A 7,762-nucleotide genomic window follows, 5' to 3' on the forward strand; every position below is an offset into this window, starting at 1 on the left:
CTATAGCTTCCTCTGCTATAAGGGGTGTGGCTCCTCTTACTTCCTCATATGGCCATTGTGGAGGATCATGGATCAGGCCACAGTTGTTTCCAGGCACAATACCACACCCTTTGAGTCCTTGGTTAAAAGGAAAAGAAAAAAAAAATCTCGTGTTTCTCCAAGACTTCTGGACTGGTTAAGGTTTCCTAGAGACTGGGAACTGTGGTTGCTTTCTAATTCCAAAGGTGTCCTTCCCGTTTTCAGGTATCAGTACCCCACCACGGATGAGCTGGCCACAAGGCTGCCTCAAATTCTTACGCACTTAAGGTGAGTCTGAACTATAGTCTTCATGTGGCTCTCCTCATTGCTGCAAGTCACACCTAGACTTCCACTCCAGATCGACAGATGCTCTGCCACTGAGGTGCTCATCCCCACCACTCTGTAGGTGCTCTGCCTCTGCACTCCCCACCCCACCACTTGAAGATGGTCTGCTGTTGATCTATCCACTGAACTCCCCATACCCCCACTGAACTCCCCATCCCCCCACTGAACTCCCCATCCCCCCACTGAACTCCCCATCCCCCCCATTGAGTTCCCACATACCCCCACTGACCTCCCTACCCCCCACTGAGCTCCCCATACCCCCCATTGAGCTCCCCATCCTCCCCACTGAGCTCCCCACCCCCACCACTTGGTTCTTGGTTTCCATTCTTCCTCGTGTGTGTGTGTGTGTGTGTGTGTGTGTGTGTGTGTGTGTGTGTGTCCCTGCAACTGCAATTTAACGAGCAAAACAGAAGAGTCACTGTTTATTGACCTTAGTTAGGAGATTGGCTGCTGGATAAAAAATCACGATAAGCTGCCTTAAACAAAGTGGGGCTGGGGATGGAGCTCAGTGACAGAGCCTAGCAAGAGATTGCTCCTTAGCACCCTCAACACAGAGAAACCCGGGGATGACCACAGTGGTGGTTACGGAGGGCAACATTCATAGGCACAGTTGACAGGATTTGCTAGTAGAGGCTGAGGCAGTGGGACAATGAAGATGAACTGCAGATTTAACCATAAAGGCAAATTTTAAAGTAGGTCATATGCCTGTTGGTACGGAAAGCCTTGAAGTCCTAAGGTTGATCCTCAGTGGGTGGGGTCGTGAAGGGAAAAGGAAAAGAGAAGGGGAGGGGGCACTGGTTTTGTCAAATAAGGAGGCACTGGAGCCCGACTACAACAGTTCCCTTATACAATGCCGCCACAGAGTAAGACACTGTCAACTCTGCCTTGTTCAGTGTGAAGGGCATCATCGGTGTTGGAGTTGGAGCAGGAGCCTACATCCTCAGCCGGTTCGCAGTAAGTGCAGGAAGGATTAGTCTCAACTCCCTGAGGTAGTGTGTGGGTCCCAGCTGGGTGCCTGCTTGTGTTGGTTTTGTAAGTTCCAGCTGCTCCAGCCTGTGTGTGTGTGTGTGTGTGTGTGTGTGTGTGTAAAGGCTTGCCTTGTGTGTAGAGGACCTGAAAATCCATATATGAGGCCAGAACTGGGTAAAGAGACCCAGATGCGGCTTCTGGGGGGATTGTTTTTTTTTTTTTTTTTTTTTAAAGATTTATTTATTTATTATGTATACAACTTTCTGCCTCCATTTATACCCACACGCCAGAGGAGGGCGCCAGATCTCTTTACAGATGGTTTGGAGCCACCATGTGGTTGCTGGGAATTGAACTCAGGACCTCTGGAAGAGCAGGCAATGCTCTTAACCTCTGAGCCATCTCTCCAGCCCTGGGGGGATTGTTAAAGCCATGAAAAGTGAACTTGAGAAGACTTGAACTGACACCATCATGTGACAAAACAGCGGGACTGCAATCTCCTTCCAACCCTGTGGAAGGAATCCTGTTGTGATCCCTCCTGGGTTATAGGGGAGGACTCCTGTTGTGATCCCTCCTGGGCCATAGGGGAGGACTCCTGTTGTGGTCTCTCCTGGGCCATAGGGGAGGACTCCTGTTGTGGTCTCTCCTGGCTCATAGGGGAGGACTCCTGTTGTGGTCTCTCCTGGGCCATAGGGGAGGACTCCTGTTGTGGTCTCTCCTGGCTCATAGGGGAGGACTCCTATTGTGGTCTCTCCTGGGCCATAGGGGAGGACTCCTGTTGTGGTCCCTCCTGGGCCATAGGGGAGGATTCCTGTTGTGATCTCTCCTGGGCCATAGGGGAGGATTCCTGTTGTGATTCCTCCTGGGCCATAGGGGAGGACTCCTGTTGTGATCCCTCCTGGGCCACAAGGGAGGGAGTTTAGGGTGGCATTGCCTATTCAGGCAGCTTCAAGAAAAAAATTCAGGAGCCCATGTTGTCCCACAGTGGCCCACAGAAGCCCCTATGCCAAGTACTTTAGCACACTCGTCCATAAGGAAGTCCCCTGTGAGTCAAACAACTGCGCATGCTCTCTCCTCTGCTGTAGCCACAAAATCTTGCCTTCCCTCAGCACCCGTGAAGGGAAGATGGCCTAATAGCATCCTGAGAGCCTGGTTTTCAGGTGCTGGGTCAGATGTCAAGAGGACTTGTCTGTAAGGGCTCCAGAGCATCTCTGCAGTCCTCCTTCCAGACACCAGGAGCGAGGCCTAGCACAGACCTGCTAAGCATGGCCGCTGCTTTAAAGGAGTGGGGAGTGGGCGTCTCACACAGTTGTCTCTGTCTCTCTCTCAGCTCAATCATCCAGAGCTGGTAGAAGTCCTTGTGCTCATTAACATTGACCCGTGTGCTAAAGGCTGGATTGACTGGGCAGCTTCCAAAGTAAGTCCTTCAATGACAGTGTCCATCTGTTCATTTTTTGCTTCTCCTTGTCCTCACTCCCCCTTCTTCTTCCTCTCCCACATGTTGGTGGGTACTAGAGATTAAGCACATGGTCTCATGCACACCAGGTAGGGTACCATTTTATCGCTGCTCTTACACCCCCGGCTCTCACTTACTTTTTACCTTGAGACAGGATCTCACTAAATTGCTCAGGCTAGCCATGATCTTGTGACCCTTCAGTCTAAGCAGCTTGGGTGTCAGTCCCAGGTCACTAAACTGGACTTCTCCTGTTCCTTCATAAAAATAGCTTGGCTTTTTAACTTTTTGTAAAGTTTTATTTGTTTTTGTTTTATGTGTGTGGGTGTTTTCCCTGTCTGTATATCTGTGCACCATGTGTGTGCAGTTCCCAGAGGCCAAAAGGGGGTGAGCTGATGTGTGGGTGCTGGGAACTGAACATGGGTCCTCTGGAAGAGCAGCCAGTCCTCTTAACTACTTAGCCATCTTTCCTGCCCCAGCCTTTCGTGAGTTCTGTTAGAAATGTCTTTTACCCATCACCATGTATCTCTTCTTAAAAAATGTTCTGCATATAAGTCCTTTGCTAGATACATGTATTTCTTGGATTAGTTTTGGTAGTTTTAGACTTGGAACCTAATTACCCAAGAGAACAACAGAAGCGAAATCTTTTTTGACCCATAGTATCAGACATTTGAATCTGTTGTGGCCTACAGGGGGTGGCAGAACGTGGCAGTTGACATACGGGCATGCAAGAAGAGGCAGTACAGACAGAAAGCAGCCAATACACAGTCTGCAGGTACACTCCCCACCCCACACCCACACCCACCACCCTCCCCTCCCCTGTGGCCTAGTTTCTCTCTCTACATTGTATTGCCTTCTAATAATACCAGGGAATTACAAGTCCAAGAAACTAATCCGTTCACCAGGTCAGAACCCCAGGATCCAGTTGTTTGGGAAAGCCCATCAGATACGTACTGAAAAATGTGCGTTGGTGATTATCTAAGCATTTCTCTGTTTACTGCTTGTAGTTTTATGTATTTATTTTTATTGAATGGGATCTTTGTTTGCTTTTGATAGTTTTAGACAACATCTTGCTCTGTAGCCCAGGCTATCATCAGACTGGTGGCACTCCTGCCTCAGCCTCCCAAGTGCCGGGATTGTAGGCAGGCATCTTCTTACCCACTATGTGTTGCTTGGTTTTGAGCTAGGGCATCATATATCTTAGGCTGGCTTTGAACTCCCTATAGTAGCTGAGGATGCCCTTGAGCCTCTGATTCTCCTGCTTTGAGCTCCCAAATTCTGGCATTACAGGTCTACACTACCATGCCCCAACTCTAAAACAACAGGCATGTGTGTATGGAGGTCAGAAGACAACTTTAGGGCATCAGGTTTACCTTCCTCCTTGCCTGTCTCTCATTTGTGCTGCTGTGCTGCTTACTGCAGGCCATCTGGCTTTTCCAGGGGTTCCCTGGGTGCAAGGGATTAACTCAGGTCATCAGGTTTAAGCAGCTAACACTTTGATCCACCTAGCCAGATCCTGGCACAAATACTAGGCAAATGATTTTTTTGTTGTTGTTGTGTGTTATGTGTGTATACAAGTAGGGGTGCATGCATGCCTTGATGCACCTTTTGAGGTCACAAAATAACTTGCACAAATTGGGTCTCTCCTTCTACCATGTGGGGTCCAGGGATTGAAACTCAGGTTCTCAGGCTTGGCAGGAAGTGCCCTTGCTTGACCATCTCTCATTACTCTTACCCTAAGCATTTGTGTTTGTTGTTTTGTTTTGAAACGGGGCCTCAGTACATGGCCCTGGATCACCTGGAACTGTCAGGCAAAACAGTGTGGCCTTGAAATTGCAGCAATCCTCCTACCTCTGGAGTGCTAGGATCACAGGCGTCAGCGCCAGGCCTGGCTTCCTAGGTATTCCTTAGTACAGTCAGACTGGCAAACAGAATTAACCTTGAAGTAAGTCAACCTCATCAGGGCAGCCAGGGCTAAACAGAGAGACCCTGTCGATAGTAGATACACAGACAGACAGACAGACAGACAGACAATTTGCACCTAATGCCAGGCAGTGGTAGTGCACACCTTCAATCCCAGCACTTGGGAGGCAGATGCAGGTGGATCTCTGCGAGTTTATGGCTATCCTGGCTGGGGTATACTAGATTGATCCAGTCTCAAAGAGAAACAGGGCTAGACAGTGGTGGCTCATGCCTTTAATCCCAGAAATTAATCTTTAATACTAGAGAGGTGGAAACAGGGATATGGCTGGGCAGAGAGGTACATAAGGGGGAAAGAGACAGGAGCTCAAGGCATTCAATCTGAGGACTTGTAGAGACAGGATACCCCATTTGGTCTGTGTGTGTGTGTGTTTGTGTGTGTGTGTGTGTGTGTGTGTGTGTGTGTGCCGTATCAGACCTGTAGTTATCAGAAAACTGCCCTCTGGATTTGATTACCTTTATCCACCATGCTGGGCCTGGAATCCTCAGGCTTGGCAGCACATGCATTTACTGTCTGATCCACTGCATCAGTCCCAAGAATTTTTTAGTAGAGAATTTGATGCCTGTGTAATGTTTATTGAGTACCAGACACTGTTCTTTAATGTTCTTTAATATATATATATGAACATTATATATATATATATATATATAGTTCCTGTTCTCAGGACAGCTCAGAGAAGTTACATGTGTTAATACTATAGAGAAATGACTTTTACCTAAGCTAAACGGTCCAGGACTCAATATAAACATTGAAGCATTGGTTGTCAGTCAAATGAATGGCAAAATAATCTAAAGTAACAATAATAAAGTAAATTTTTTATGCAATGGCAAAATATAATGATAAAAGTGTGTCACTTGAGGAAAGGATGGTGACAGTCACGTAAACTCAGACCTTGTAAGGAAGAAAAACTGAGAGTAGCAGGCTGGCCTGGGCCGCATAATTACACCAGACTCCAATTTAAAAATCAGTGTAATTTGGCAATTAAAGGAGATGAGAAAACTCTTACATTACATCAAAATAGGCCCACAATATGATCTTGATTTTGTTAATACATATGCTAAATAATAATAGATTATTATTTATATAACTAATATGCTGAATACATACTAAATACGTAAGAAAAGAGGGAAGTAGTTTGGGAGCAGTGGTTACGTCTTTCTCTGGTAATTAATTACAAGTGACATTTTCATGTTTTTTCTTTTCCTAATTTTATGTAATGAGCATGTATACTTTTATAATTATTTATAAACATCCTACCTATCAACAGACCAGATTCTGCAGTCTGTGCTCCCCACTTTTATTTACATTGGGGACTGTTGCCTTCCCTAGCTTTGGATGGGGTGTACTAACAATGCTGCTGCCAGCTGCGTTGGAATTCTCTCTCAGTCTGATGCTGTAAAATGCGCTCACCTGTCTAGTATACGACCCTCACACTTAGGTGTGTAACAGGCTAGTGACATTCATAGAACACTTTGAGTCTGAGCATTCTGAATAGTGCAACCATGAAGTGAGCTGGGTAATTAATCCTCCTCCTCTTTCCTCTGTAGCCTGTGGCTCACTGACAGCCCACGGGGTGACGTCAGGCCATCTTGTTTCCTTAACCTTCACCTATGTCCCTGTCTTTCCCTCACCTCCTCTTCTGCATCCCCACCTCCAACTCAGTATGTCACCTACAATCCAAGTCCTCAGTAGGAATTCCATCTGAAGCCCAGGAAGAAAGCTTAAAGGGGAATTGGCAAGATCATTTGAGCTGGAGATGTTTCTGAAAATAGACTGTCTCCAGATTTACAGATTGCTGCGTTTATTAGATGTGAGATGCATCATTTTGAAATGGGAAGAATTGGGAGAAAAATGTTCAAAATGTGAGCTGTAAATATAGCTATTCCTCCCACTGCCTGAAATAAAGATGGCTAAAACTGGAAGGAATTTTTCCTTTGTCTCTTGCATGTCTTGGGCCGGGTTGTAAGCCGAACTCTGCTGCCATCAACCCAGTGTAGATGCAGAAAGAGGGGCAGGGATGAAGCAGCAGACTGCCACGGGTCTCAAGTCTCCCTGTTTTTGAAGGAATGGCCACTATTCCTTCCAGCCCTATTTTAAAGCAAGCTGTGCTCATACCATGGAAAGAATACTTAGTTTTTTCTTGTATTCCCTCCCCATTTCTTTGACATGATACTGGTCTGTGTTTGTTTGATTTAGAAGACACTGTGTGTGAAGTGCCCTCCTTTAGTGGACAGCCTGTGACTGCTCCCGTGTGCTCATCCTCCTAACACACTTTTCTCTTCCAGCTCTCAGGCTTGACGACCAACATCGTGGACATCATTTTGGCTCATCACTTTGGGCAGGTAAGCACCTGTGCCGCCGGCAGAGCTGGGTTTACTGGCTTGTGTGCGAAGCTTTGTTGTGTTTTAGGAAAGAAAGAGAGGTACCTTGCAATCTCCTGGATCCTGGCAGATAACATGTCCCTTGCAGTCAGAAGGACGTGTGGCCCTGCCAAGGCCAGGCCTGAGGGGAGGCTTCTCTTAGCTCATGGATCTTGGCACTTGGAGAGTGACAGAAAACAGCATCTCCCCACCTGTCCCCTGTGAGCAGAATGCCATCTGTGTGTTTGACAACACCAGTGCTCACCAGACATCTTTTTTTTTTTTTTCTTTTTCTTTTTTTGGTTTTTCGAGACAGGGTTTCTCTGTGGCTTTGGAGCCTGTCCTGGAACTAGCTCTTGTAGACCAGGCTGGTCTCGAACTCACAGAGATCCGCCTACCTCTGCCTCCCAAGTGCTGGGATTAAAGGCGTGCGCCACCACCGCCCAGCGCTCACCAGACATCTTTAGAGCCACCGGGGGCTTCAGAGAAGGCCTCACAGAAATACACATTTCAGAGGGAGAAGACAAAAAACGCGGAATGTTCTTGTGAGAGGAGCTTAAAGATGATCTCATTCTGTCCTCACGGACTGGCAGACACTGAAATCTGTGCCATTGGTTTGGTCATCTGTCACTAGATTGA

General features: G+C 47.1%; 1 long non-coding RNA gene across 1 annotated transcript; it reads left to right on the plus strand.

Moving 5' to 3' along the window:
* Nucleotides 1–1,260: 1,260 nt before the first annotated feature.
* Nucleotides 1,261–7,106, plus strand: LOC130881051 (uncharacterized). The gene is made up of 3 exons (XR_009057696.1): nt 1,261–1,317; nt 2,660–2,746; nt 7,049–7,106. It is a non-coding gene; the product is annotated as an uncharacterized LOC130881051 (long non-coding RNA).
* The last annotated feature ends 656 nt before the right edge of the window (nt 7,107–7,762 follow it).

This window comes from Chionomys nivalis, chromosome 9, assembly GCF_950005125.1.
Source record: "Chionomys nivalis chromosome 9, mChiNiv1.1, whole genome shotgun sequence".
Lineage (NCBI taxonomy): Eukaryota > Metazoa > Chordata > Mammalia > Rodentia > Cricetidae > Chionomys > Chionomys nivalis.